The sequence below is a fragment of the Cynocephalus volans genome, chromosome 4 (assembly GCF_027409185.1).
Source record: "Cynocephalus volans isolate mCynVol1 chromosome 4, mCynVol1.pri, whole genome shotgun sequence".
NCBI classification, from domain to species: Eukaryota; Metazoa; Chordata; class Mammalia; order Dermoptera; family Cynocephalidae; genus Cynocephalus; species Cynocephalus volans.
This window is the reverse complement of record NC_084463.1, coordinates 163,478,041-163,490,150: the sequence shown is the minus strand read 5'-3', so window position 1 is coordinate 163,490,150 and position 12,110 is coordinate 163,478,041. Positions and strand designations below refer to the sequence as shown.

Here is a 12,110-nt window from a genome sequence, read left to right as displayed (position 1 = left end):
CCAGCGGCTCTTTTTCTCATGTAAATTACTGGTTTTCTTACTGTGAGGCACCGCCAGACTCCACCTTGCTCTTGAAATCTATCTTAATGGTCGTTGGAATCAAAGAGAAAAAAAGGCCCAGTTTAATGCACACACAAACTGGCATCGGCCACAGGCCAAAATAACCTTTAGAGTTTGTACTAATAACAAGCCACCTAACCTGGAGAAGGGAATTAAACTTGGGACCCTTGTGCTGCTGCTGCCGCGCCTGGCCATGGCCATGGACCAGTGGTCACTTGGCGGTCAAGCCTGGGCCTCGTGGGAGTCCTTGGGTCAGGGCCTGCGCTTACCCAACCCTGGCCCCACGTGCCCATTCATAGAAACACCGTTAATTTTTACTCGGGCTTCGCAGTGAACCCTTTTCAGAGGAGCTCTGGGCTCGTTGGCGCTGTGCCCACTTTTCTCGTTTGCCCCCGAGCTCTTAACTGTCCCCAAGGTTGAGTACCGCAGGGCTTGGCCTTCCCCACAGAGAGGGGCTTTGCATTTCGCCCGCTGTCGCCGGGGTGGCAGCGGCGACGCGCGCCAGCTCCCTCCGGAAGGTCTCTGCGGGCACAGCCAGTGGAACAGGATCCGTGCGTCAGGGGCGCGCCAGCCCGGGGGCGGGGCTCCCGCTAACCTTTCCCCTACTTTTCTCAGCCGTCACGTGACGCCCGCCCGGGGTGGGGGGAAGGGGCGGGGCGTCCGAGCAGCCGCTGCTGGCCGTGCCCTTCCGAGGACCGGTTCCAAGCGAACAATTAAAAACGCTGCCTGAACTCTAAAGGCGGAGGGAAGGTGGTGGCGGAGGGAGGCGGAAACGGGCGCCGGCTCAGGCTCGGGGTTGCTTCTGCACTTTGGTCTTTTGCATTTTTCCCTTTGTTGGAAAAATGTTTAGTCACTGTGCACGATTATCATTGGCAGTCCGGAGTTGTACTGCTGGTGGAAGCCCGAGCTTGAATTCCGGAAGAATTGGTGCTTTAAGAATAAAATGGTTGTTCAAGTTTGTATGTTTCAAGTGTGTTTGAGAGGTTCTCTATCTCATGCTTTCACGAGGCCTCACCTGTCTTAGAATGGTTTATGCCAGACTTAAGCTTTTCTTGTGAGGACTTTTTTGTTGTTAAAAATGAGCAATACGAACAAGTGGTGCAAGGGCCGGCCTGTGGCTCACTTGGGAGATTGTGGTGATGACAACACCAAGTCAAGGATTAAGATCCCCTTACCTGTCATCTTTAAAAAAAAAAAAAACCAGAAAACACGTGGTGCAACGTTTAAAAGGCGCACGTGGGAGTACAGTGCATAGTTGGCCACCTTCTCAGTAGGTGCCCCTCCCCAGAGGCCATCACTATTAAAGTTTCTTTGATGCTTTTAGAAATAGTCTAGGCTGTATAGGGCATGTTTTTTGTTTTTTGTTATTTTTTTAATCCGAGCTGTCCGGTTAGCTCAGTTAGTTAGAGCACGTGCTGGTAACACCAAGGTCCAGGTGGTGGTCCATCCCTGTACCAGCCAACCACCAAAAAGAAAAAAAATCTATTAATGCAAGTAAGGAATATTTTCTGCTTATTGATTTCAAATATTTGTTGCCTTTTGTAAACTTCAACTTTTACCCCATGCAAATATCAGGTGGCTGCTGGGTCCCCAGCAGGCTCTGGGCTGAGGCCAACTTGCCCTGTTTGGTAAAGTAACAGCCTCAGCTCTGAGAAATGTCTGCCTTTGCCTTTTTTTTTTGAAAGATGACTGGTAAGGGGATCTTAACCCTTGACTTGGTGTTGTCAGCACCACGCTCAGCCAGTGAGCGAACCGGCCATCCCTATATAGGATCCGAACCTGTGGCCCTGGTGTTATCAGCACCACACTCTCCCAAGTGAGCCGTGGGCCGGCCCCAGCCTTTGCCTTTTTTGTGTGTGGTTTTTTCTTATGTCCAGGAATGTTTCTGGATGTTAATAATGAAAGAAATTGTGCTGCTGAGTGAGGTGCCTCTCCAGGGTGTACAGTAGGATAATTGCCACCTTGGAGGGATGGGAAATGAGGTAGCCCCAGCTCCACTTCCTGAGGATCATCGACTAAGCATTAGACACTGAGCTCTTTAGGTAAAAAGCAAAAGGGTATTCCTTGCTCCGGGTGCTGGTGGTTTCTGGCACCCGTCCCAGGGCCATGACGATCATCCTAGATTCTTCTGTCCCTTAAGCCACCATGTGCAGGCAGGGCACAGTCCTACTACTTCTGTTTCCTAAATCGCTCTTAAAAACCTGTCTTTGTCACTGCTTCCATCACTTGGAGCAGGCATTCAGATATTTGTTGCTTTTTGCAAAAATGATTCTTCATTTATAAAAGCATTTGTCACTGATTTTCCAAGTTTCGGCTCCCTCTAGTGCTCTGAAAAATATTTAATACACGGAAGTTTAGTTTCTTTATTATAATTTTCAAACACATCCTGTTGTGCAATGTGTAAGGTATGCTAAACATACATCAACAAATTGTTGAACATTAAATGTCAAAGTTAGATGATAGGCCAAGTTATCAAATGAGATTTGTCATGGTGATGGCGTAGAAAGAGGTACGGGAGATCCACATTCTTAGCGTTGGCAGCTCGTGGTTACAGTTGCAGAGGTACAACGAATGTTTTTCTCCTTTGAGGACCTAATGTGTGTTGGGCTGGCTTGTGGCGCTCTCCTTCAGTTTATGGGGATGGGTGGGTGTTATATACACTTTATGTGCCAGGAAGCAGATTGTAGAGAACCGATGGCACTTGCTCAAGGTCCCTCCTCTGAGTTAAGTTGTAGAGCTGGGTTTGGTTTGTTTGGGGGCTGGCTGATAGGGGATCTGAGCCCATGACCTTGTTGTTACAAGGCTGCGCTGTAAGCTACTGAGCTAACCGGCGAGCCCTTATTACTGGGTTTTGAACCCAGATCTGTATTCTCCCACCCTTTTCCAGGCTGCTTCCTAGATTGCTGGGCAGCTAGAGGGCCTGGATCTTAGAGCCCCCAAATTGGATGTGACACTGAATCAGCCGTGAGCATTTCTGCATTTCCATTTCCTCATTTGTGAAATGGTAGCTCTGACACCTGCCGTTTCATGTCACGCAAGTTCTATGAGGATCTAATAAGAGTTTATATGTAAAGATAGTTTGGAACATGTTAAATGAATGCAGGTTCTAGCAAACAAAGTCATGGCTGCTGGTGGGTTTTATGGATACCACGGTGTTCTGCAGTTTCCAGATTGGAGCGTGTGATATAACAAGTTCAGTTATACTCTAGGTACAAAGGTGGAGAAAATGCATGGTCGATACAGGGTGCACCACCCCCATGGCTTTAGGAACATTTTGGGGTACAATGTACTGCTATGAAGAGAGGTTTGGGATCTCTGGGTGGATGCATGCCTCTTGCCAGCAGTCACAGCTCCTGCAGGTGTGCCAATGCTGGTGAGGCTGGAGGAAGGTCCGGCACAGTGGGGAAGAAAGTACCAGCACTTCAGCTTCTGGGTGGGCATATGAATAGATAGACCAGATAACTGGGCCTGTCAATACACTGGATATTTTCTTCATAACATTGTGATCCTCAGTGGCCTTTTCCCTCATTCTTTTTTTGCAAAGCTCACATTTCTTTGTCTTTATCTGTTTAACCAACTTATAGATGCAGTACAATATAAGGCCTAAATTTGAATTTGCTCTATTTTTATAGTATCTTGGTGGGTAGAAGCTGTGTTGTTTTTCAGAGCTGTAGAAAAAAGGATCATGACTCAGAATTTCTTCTATAGCCTGACTTGATCCATCGTATTTACCCCATCAGTGTGAATGGTTTATTATGATATACCTCACTGCAGTGAGAAGCTCAGTGTGCAGCCAATTTAAATAAGGCAGATATTGAATGCTCAGTCATGAACTTGAGATGCAACCTTTTATGACCATGAAAGTCCCTTCCCCTTTCTTGTACATGAAATCCTCCCCAAAACATAAGGTGAGTTCTGAGTCTCACATTCTTGCTTCTATGGTGCTTCCATCAGGTTCGGGAAATAGTATTTAGGTTTGTGTGTATACACATGTACCGGAAAAGTACATGTACAAGAGCATGGTTGCAGAGAAGCACATCTGCAGGCTAGCAGTGACACGGCCTATGGCGTGCCCAGAGCATGTGAACCCACACACATCATGGGCAAGGAGCTGCTGCTTTTTCTCCTTCCCATTATCGCTGGGGTTTTGTCTGCAGCTAACTTCAGAAGACTCGTGAAACTTGCTACACATGCATGCTGGTTTTAGGGAAACCCCTAGACTGGTGATGCCCTTCCAGAACCTTCCTGGTACTTTCCTTGCAGATCTTTGGCAGTGACAGGGCCAGCCTGGGTTGCCACCTCGGAAGTCATGCATGGTACAAGCATGGTTTCCCCAAGTTGGAGCCACTCCTGGAAGCTGGAACTAGCTGTGTCTAGCCAAGCAGAACCCTGCCAAGCATTGGTCACCCAGACATCAAAGAATGTGTTGTAGATGGTGAGATAACTGCCCTGGCCTTGACCAAAGACTGCTATGACACTGCCTGCAGTGTCTTGTCTGGTTTTTCCAGGGTAAGGCAGGACCGTCTGTGTCACCCAGCCTCACGCTTTGTCCCTGATGAGGGATGCAGGCTGTGTTCCTCGAGACCCTGCCTGGTATTTAACTGAGCCAAGCTGTGCTTCCTGTGAATAACCTTTTCTCAGAGGATTTCCAGCACAGTTGTTTACCGCTAGATGCGTGGCTGTGAGCTATATTTTAATAGAAGGCAGAGCCTGCTCCCGTGTGCGTGTGAATTGCTCAATTCTAGCAGGAAGACTGGAGCATGTGAATAATTTTAGAGTTGGCACCGATCGTGTTTGTAGTTACTGTAGTTTTATTGCTGGCCGCAATCACATCATTTTAGTTACAACAGTGACATGATTTTATATCTGTGTTGTAACTTTAGGAATCTTAAGTAGAACTTTCTGTGTAATACCAACCACTTAACTTTGGCAGGTAAGGACATGAGTTTTGGAGTTGGACCTGGGTTTGATTCTCAGTTCCGCTGCTTGCTGGCTGTGACCTTGGGCAAGCTTCTTGACATCTCTGCCGTGGTTTTCTTATTAGTAAGTAGGGATAAAGGGAGTACCTATTTCCTAGGTTTCTAGTGGGAAGTAAATGAGCAAATGCAGGTAAAATACATTAATTTAAACAAATATGGATCACGTTATCTAGCGTATGCCAAGAGTCTGATAAAAGAAGTATTTTGTGTCTTTATTGTCAGCAGCACAGACGTGAACCTGTGTGCCCAGTCTACCTCTCTGCCCACCTGTCTATCTCCGTGGGTGTTGATTGCAAGACTGTGTTGAAGGCCTTCTGGCGCCACAGAATTTATTGACATAGTTCGGTTGCTATAAAGAATGTCTTCTTGGAAGTCCGTTGTCACATAGGAAATTTTACTGCTTACATTACAGAGGCGATTTCCACATCTCAGTCTTCCCCAGGCACATTTTAGGATCTGGCAGTGTGCTTCCCATCAGTGCCGACCTTCACCTCCTTTTCTTGGCTGGCTGGCTGCCTGTCGCGGCTCCATGGGCTGGGGGGACACTCCAGGAGGGCAGGGAGGCCACTTCAAGAGGACCAGGTCTCCTTGAGGGAAATAGGACCTGTCTTAGGGATGGCTTCTTGACTATGTGGCCAGTGACATCTGAGATGAAAGGTTTTGGTGAAATAGAATTGATTTGGGAGAAAAGAAACAAAAAACACATTCGAACTACAAAGTACCTGAGCAGTTTACTGGCCGGGGATTTGGGGGAGGCATCGAACAAAGTTATTACAACGAAGATAATCTTACCAAAAGCGAACGATATGCTTCAAAATTCCCCCCCTGCCCCCCAAAGTGAGCATTTAGCATTCAGTGTTGGAGAACTGTCTGGTCCTCATGATTCGATTCAGAGGATTAAGCAGGGATTGGTGACCTTGAGGGGCTTTCACCTTATTTTGGGAGATTAACCACATAACTTACAAGTGCAAGTCATTTGCCAGCACATGCAGTTAAGATTGCTCGATGGATCTCGTAGAATTCCTGTGCTTGGGAGTGTGGATTCGGGGCTGACCAGAGCCGGTCCCTGGAAGAGGGGAGCTTTCAGAAAGGGGATGGCAGAAAATGAAGAAGCGGGAGGCATCCCGGCGGTGAGTGAGTCGGAGTTAGCGGCTGGCCATGGGTCATGACCGGAGGACCTGGCAGCGGTGGAGATGACAGGGAGAGGTGAACTTGGGGAGGTGTAAGGAAAGCCATGGAATAGATGAACTCTAGACCAGAGATGCGAAGTGTTAGAAATTGTGATAAATAGGTCGTGGTTCTCAGCCCGAGCGTCTTGTTGTGCATCTCGGTGTTTTTCCGAGAGCGGATTAACGTAAGGTGCTTAATGCTTCTGGTGCAGACCTCGGCGATGAGTCTCTCCTTCAGTGGCCCTTGTAACTGCTGAAGCAACGTGTCACATGGTCCCCGTGCTCAGCCTGGGAGTTGGCAGGCGCCCCAGGGGTGTTCCAGACAACGGGGTTCCTGCGAGCTCCCCCCAGGTGGGGCTCCAGGTGGGTGGCCTCCATCTGACTCACTCAGGGCTTCTGTCCATTTGGGGCAGAGGCCAGGGCTGGGTCCAAGCCTCCACACCAGCTTCTCAGAAATGATTTCTGTACTTTCCTGAAAATCAGCTCGTTCACAGCCCCACAACAATGCCAGACCATAAGGACAGAGGGTTTTGTCTTTGGCACGTTGGATAAATTTCTACATGTCTTCCCAGTGGCTGAAGAGTTGCTGTCACAGTGGCCACCTCTGGTTTACCCCTGAGCTGGGCTGGGGACACATGGCAAGAAGTAGCCATGTGTCAGGAACAGTCTCAAGAGCCCGTTCCTCTGTCATATGGCCAGACCTGCTTCTGGTGGAGCAGCAGCCAGCCCGTGTACCCAGAAGGTGCTGCCTCTGTTACTCTGTTCCCCTAGTTTAGAATTGTAGTCCGATGGCACAGGACAGTTGCTCAGTGTTGATTTGAGGGAACAAGTGACTAGCAGAGGGGAGAGGTGAAGCTCTCTTCATCTGTCTATATTTTCTCGTTTCTTCTTTTCTGCTTTTCTTCCCAGCACGTTCTGAACGTGGGGCGCAGGTGCACGCTGTACCTTGTAGTTTGGATCCCAGCAGTCATGCCGTGTAAACTTCATCCTTGGGGATGCCACCTCTCTCCACCCAGGGCCGTGATGTGTCTCAGAGATCTGGGCATGGAAGCAGATCTCAAGACCGAGAGGGCTGCCAGCAGGCAGCCCCTGGGGTGACAGGGTTGAGAGAGTAGTTGCACAGGGCTCTTAGGAAATCCCAGCATGCGGAGGTGGGTTGGAGGAAGTTGCGCTGGGGGAGACTGTGAGTGCCAACTCCGGTTGTCCAGGTGCGCGGCAGAACGCACCCAGGTGGGGGTGGGCTGTGGAGTGGAGACGGCCCAGTGGGGCCAGCGGGCCTGTCCACAGCCGCAGGTTCTGGGGACTGGATCCAGAGCAAGGTGGAGAAGGGAGGGAGAGCAGCGCTAGTCAGTTCATGCCCGGGCAGGGCGAGCAGTGCTGGCAGTCTAAGCAAGAGAGATGCTGGGGACGGAGGATCCTGGGGAGGTGGCGAGACTAATTTTCAGTGATGTGGCTTAGTGAAGTCATGGGTGCACAGGGTAAAGGTAGAGAGCCCTGGGCAGGGCCTGGGCGCTGGCTGACTCCTGGAGTGCAGGGAGCAGGTTCAGAAGCCAGGACATGGGGGCGAGGGGCAGCAGGGCAGGCCACATGTATATGCCTGGTGACCTTACCCAGGAGGAAGAGGGACCTGGAAATGGGACTGGGATGTGTAGACTAGTGGTTTAGTTGCATGCTATGTGGTCCTGGCCTGCAGAGGTGGGGGGCTCCTGCTGCCCAACCCTAGGGCCCTACTGTGCCCATTGCTGCCCTCCTTGCTGCAGCCCCTGGAAGGCTGCGGGATAAAGAGAAGAGGCTGCCCCGCATAGGTGGCCTGGATCCAGACACAGGCCCATCTGCTGGCTGGCCTGGAGCGCCCTTCCTTTCCCAGCGTTTCGGGGCTTCCAAGCACCGTGCCCAGCCTGGCCAGGGTGTGCCCTGGGACTCCAGGGGGTCTTCCCAGGAAGGAGAGTTGGAGATGGAACACATGGGTGTCCTTGGTCTCCTTTGCTGAGAGGTGGCTGCAAGCCCCGGGGAGGGACTCCCAGACAGGCTAGACATGACACGCCTGTCCCTGGGCCTTGCTGTAGCAGGAAAATGGGCATGTTCCAGACACACAGAGGAGAAAGGAGCACAGATGGCAATGTGGCAGAGCATGCCACCTTCTCAGGGCCACCCCTGTGGCAGGGTGAGCAGGGCAGTAAGACCCTAGGAAAGCAGAACTGGGAGGCACAGGGAGACGGGTGGTAAGCAGCAGGCCTGGCCTCAGCGAGGGAGTGAACTGTGGGCAGAGCTGCCAGAAAGATGGGACACTGCCCCAGAGGGCTGGGGTGCCCACCACCACCACTCACACCCTTTTTCTGAGGACCCCCCCATTAAATTACAAGTCTCTAACATGTACAAGGTCACTCGCCACCTCCTTGTTTGTGAAGGTGGAAAAGTGAAAACAAGCTCCCTGGGCCTCGGCAGGGACGCAGGTGCACGCTGGCCTCCCCCAGCAGTGGGGTGCTGGACAGCTGGGCCAGAGCCGCGTGGGTGGCTGTGAGGTGTCTCCAGGACACAGCGCGGGTGAGGAGCCAGCTGCAGGAAGACGTTCAGAGTGCAGTAGTGTTGTCTACACCTCCCCACACGGTCGCATGTAGCAGTGGATGGTCAGATACATACAGGACAGATGAACCCAGCAGCCCGGGGAAGGCGTGAGGCATCTCAAGTCAATACAGCAAAATGTGAATATCTGTTCATTCCAGGAGGGTACGTAGGTGTTATTCTATACTTTTCTGTGTATTTGCAGTATCTTGTGATTTAAAATAGAAAACAGTCTTGCTGTGTAATATAGTAAATTCTGAGGTCCTTGAATTTACTAACGACTTGCCTCCTTCCCCCTGGTACCCCACCTCACGCCACCCCAGCTCCGCACCCTCCCCCAGTCTCAGCTGCCTCACCTGGGGGCAGGTAGTCAGTTTGCAGGATAGGTTTGCCGGCTCTGGGGATGGCCCCAGTCCTGTTTCTGTCTAGGCACGTATGCCAGCACTACAGGGGCTGCTGATCTGATTTACTTCAAGTATTTCACAGAAAGCCAACCCGTTTTCTGTTGGCAGGGATGCATCAAAGCAGGAAATGTGCTGATCATTCTTTCTCGGTGGTTTTCAACCTCTGGTCTGGGAGCCCTCCGCCCTTTAGGGCCCCTGGAGGGGCAGGGGGTAAATGGTTTTATCTGGTTTTCTTTCCTGTGTGTTTCCATTTGAGGAAAAGGTTCCTAGGTTTTAGAGATGTTAAGAGCCCTGTGGCCAGTGTCAGGAATGAGTGAGGGGCCTGACCCAGGAGCTGGGCGTCACTTTGCTGGGCTGTGGTCAGCCTTTGGGAAGCCATGTGCCTGTGTCTTCATCTGTCATCCTGGCTGCTGTCATCCCAGAGGTGGGAGAGGCCACCAAGCTGCATCCACACCCACCTGGGTGAAAGGTAGGGAGCTGGAGGTGGCCAGTGTACCCTGCGGCCTGGGGGGAGTGGATGTCCCTATGTGGGTGTGTAGCCTCCTGCCCGAGCAGGAAGCACTGGAAGAGGGAGCTTGAGGCGAGGCAGAGGAGGCAGGGACCGGGCACGCAGGTCTGGCTTTTCCTTTGTTGCTGTATTTACACCAGGTGTAATTGGGTCAGTGAAGCAGATGATGACTATTCAGATACTTCCAGGTGTGGGCAGTGTGCACAAAGGTGAGGGGAGCTTGGACGTGGGCAGCCGCCTCGCCACTGGCTCTGACCCAGAAACCTTTGCCCCTCCTGATTTTCCCTCTCCTGTCTCTGGAAAGTTCTGCGGCCTGACCTTTCTCTGCTGCTGCTCCGTTGTGCAGCGTGTGAGTTATGGGGTGAGATGTGTGTGCATCCCTTCCCGAGAAGTGGGCCCCCAGGAGCACTTAGAGTGTCCGGGGAGCTGAACTTTGAAAAGCGCTCTCCAGACATGAGAGATCTAGCACCGATTGCAGCCAACTAATGTTTTATTTTGTCAAACACATTGTAAGAAATTATTAGAGGAGATCTGATATACACAGAAGAGATTATCATAATAGATTGTTCTCACACATACCTCTGTTCATTCATTCCCCCACATCCTGGAGGGTTTCGAACACTTCCCAGACATGATAAAAGATAACATTGCAGTTATAAATATTTTAGTATCACTAAAAGATCTTTAAAAAAATTACCACAATATCTCATGATACCTAAAAAAGTTAACAGTAAGTCTTAATGTCATTTGGTAATAATTGTTTTGAATGAGTCTTAGTGTTACCACAGCACTGTGGTGGACAGGATAGGGACGAAAAGAGAAATAACATATCCACCCCACCCAGATTATGTGTTTGAGAAGAGAAGGTTTAGGTGTGTAAATGTTTAACAGACAGCACTTTAAGTTCATGGGATGGTATTATGTATATAACAGCTTTATTGAGATACAGTTCACGTACCATACAGTTTGCCCCTCTGCCGTGTGTGTGCTGCAGTGGGTTTTAGTATATTCACAGATATGTGCAACCGTCACCACAGTCAATTCTGGAACATTTTCATGCCCCCCAAAAGAAACTCTCCCCTCCATAGCCACCACTTCCCAAACCCGCTCTCTGCTCCCACCCCTAGGCAACCACTCCTCTACTTTCTGTAGATTTGCCTATTCTGGACATTTCAAATACACGGAGCCATACAATGCGTGGCCTTCTGTGTCTGGCGTCTTGCACCAAGCATCATGTGTTCAGGGTTCGTCTGTGTTGTAGCAGGTGTCAGTGCTTTGTGCTTTTTTATTGACAGGTGATATCTGCTGCATTGATATCCTACTTTTTATCTGTTCGTCAGTGGAAGGGCATTTGGGTTGTTTCTACTTTTTGTCTATTACAAATCATGCTGCTGCGAGCATTTCTGTACACGTTTCCGTGTGGACACATGTTTTCAGTTCTCTTGGGTACATGCCTAGGAATGGAATTGCTGGGTCATGTGGCAGGTCCATGTTTAAGCTTTTGAGGAACTGACAGATGGTTCTCCAGTGTTTTAGTCTGTTTTGTGTTGCTATAACAGAATACCTGAGACTGGGTAACTTATAAGGAAAGAGGTTTATTTGGCTTAGGATTCTGGGACAGCTGCATCTGGCATGGGCCTCAGGCTGCTTCTACTCATGGCGGAAAGTGGCAGGCAGCCAGCGGGTACAAGCAGATCACATGGTGACAGGAAGCAAGAGAGAGAAGGTACCAGGGTCCTTTAAACAACCAGCTCTCACAGTAACCAATAGAGCGAGAACTCACTCACTAATCCCCCGTGGCTCACTCGGGGGAGTGTGGTGCTGATAACACCCAGGCCACGGGTTCGGGTCCTATATAGGGATGGCCGGTTAGCTCACTGGGTGAGCATGGTGCTGACAACACCAAGTCAAGCGTTAAGATCCCCTTATCAGTCATCTTTTAAAAAAAATAAATAAATAAAATAACACTGCCACATTGGGGATCAAGTTTCCACATGAGTTTTGTAGGGGACAGCACATCCAAACTCCATCATCCTGAATGACTGTGCCGTTTTACATTCCCACCAGCAGGGTTCCGGTCTCCCACGTGCCTGCCAACGCTTTCCATCTGTCTGACTCGAGCCATCCTGGTGGGTTTGTGATGTGGTATTTTACTGTGGTTTTGGCTTTACTCCCTGATGGCTACTGCAGGCAGTATTTTAACCATAACTTTTTGAGTGTGAGGCTGATGAGGCCAGCACCGAGGGATTTATGCTCATCCAGTTTGCCCAGGGGGCGTCTCAGGCCCTTCTTGTCTGCTCCACTAATTCCTGCTTATGGCCGGAAGAGGGAGAGGCTGGTTCAGGGCAGCCCCTTTCAGCTACTGCAAAACTAGAAAAATTGTCCATTTAGGACTTTTATGGTTACTCTGAACCTGTGAAAATAAACA

At 50.1% G+C, this 12,110-nt stretch overlaps 1 protein-coding gene across 2 annotated transcripts in view; it reads left to right on the top strand.

The window, feature by feature from the left end:
- The window catches only part of CPT1A (carnitine palmitoyltransferase 1A), a 56,959-nt gene that overhangs the window by 2,666 nt on the left and 42,183 nt on the right, over nucleotides 1-12,110 (top strand). The gene's annotated exons all lie outside the window — the stretch shown is intronic.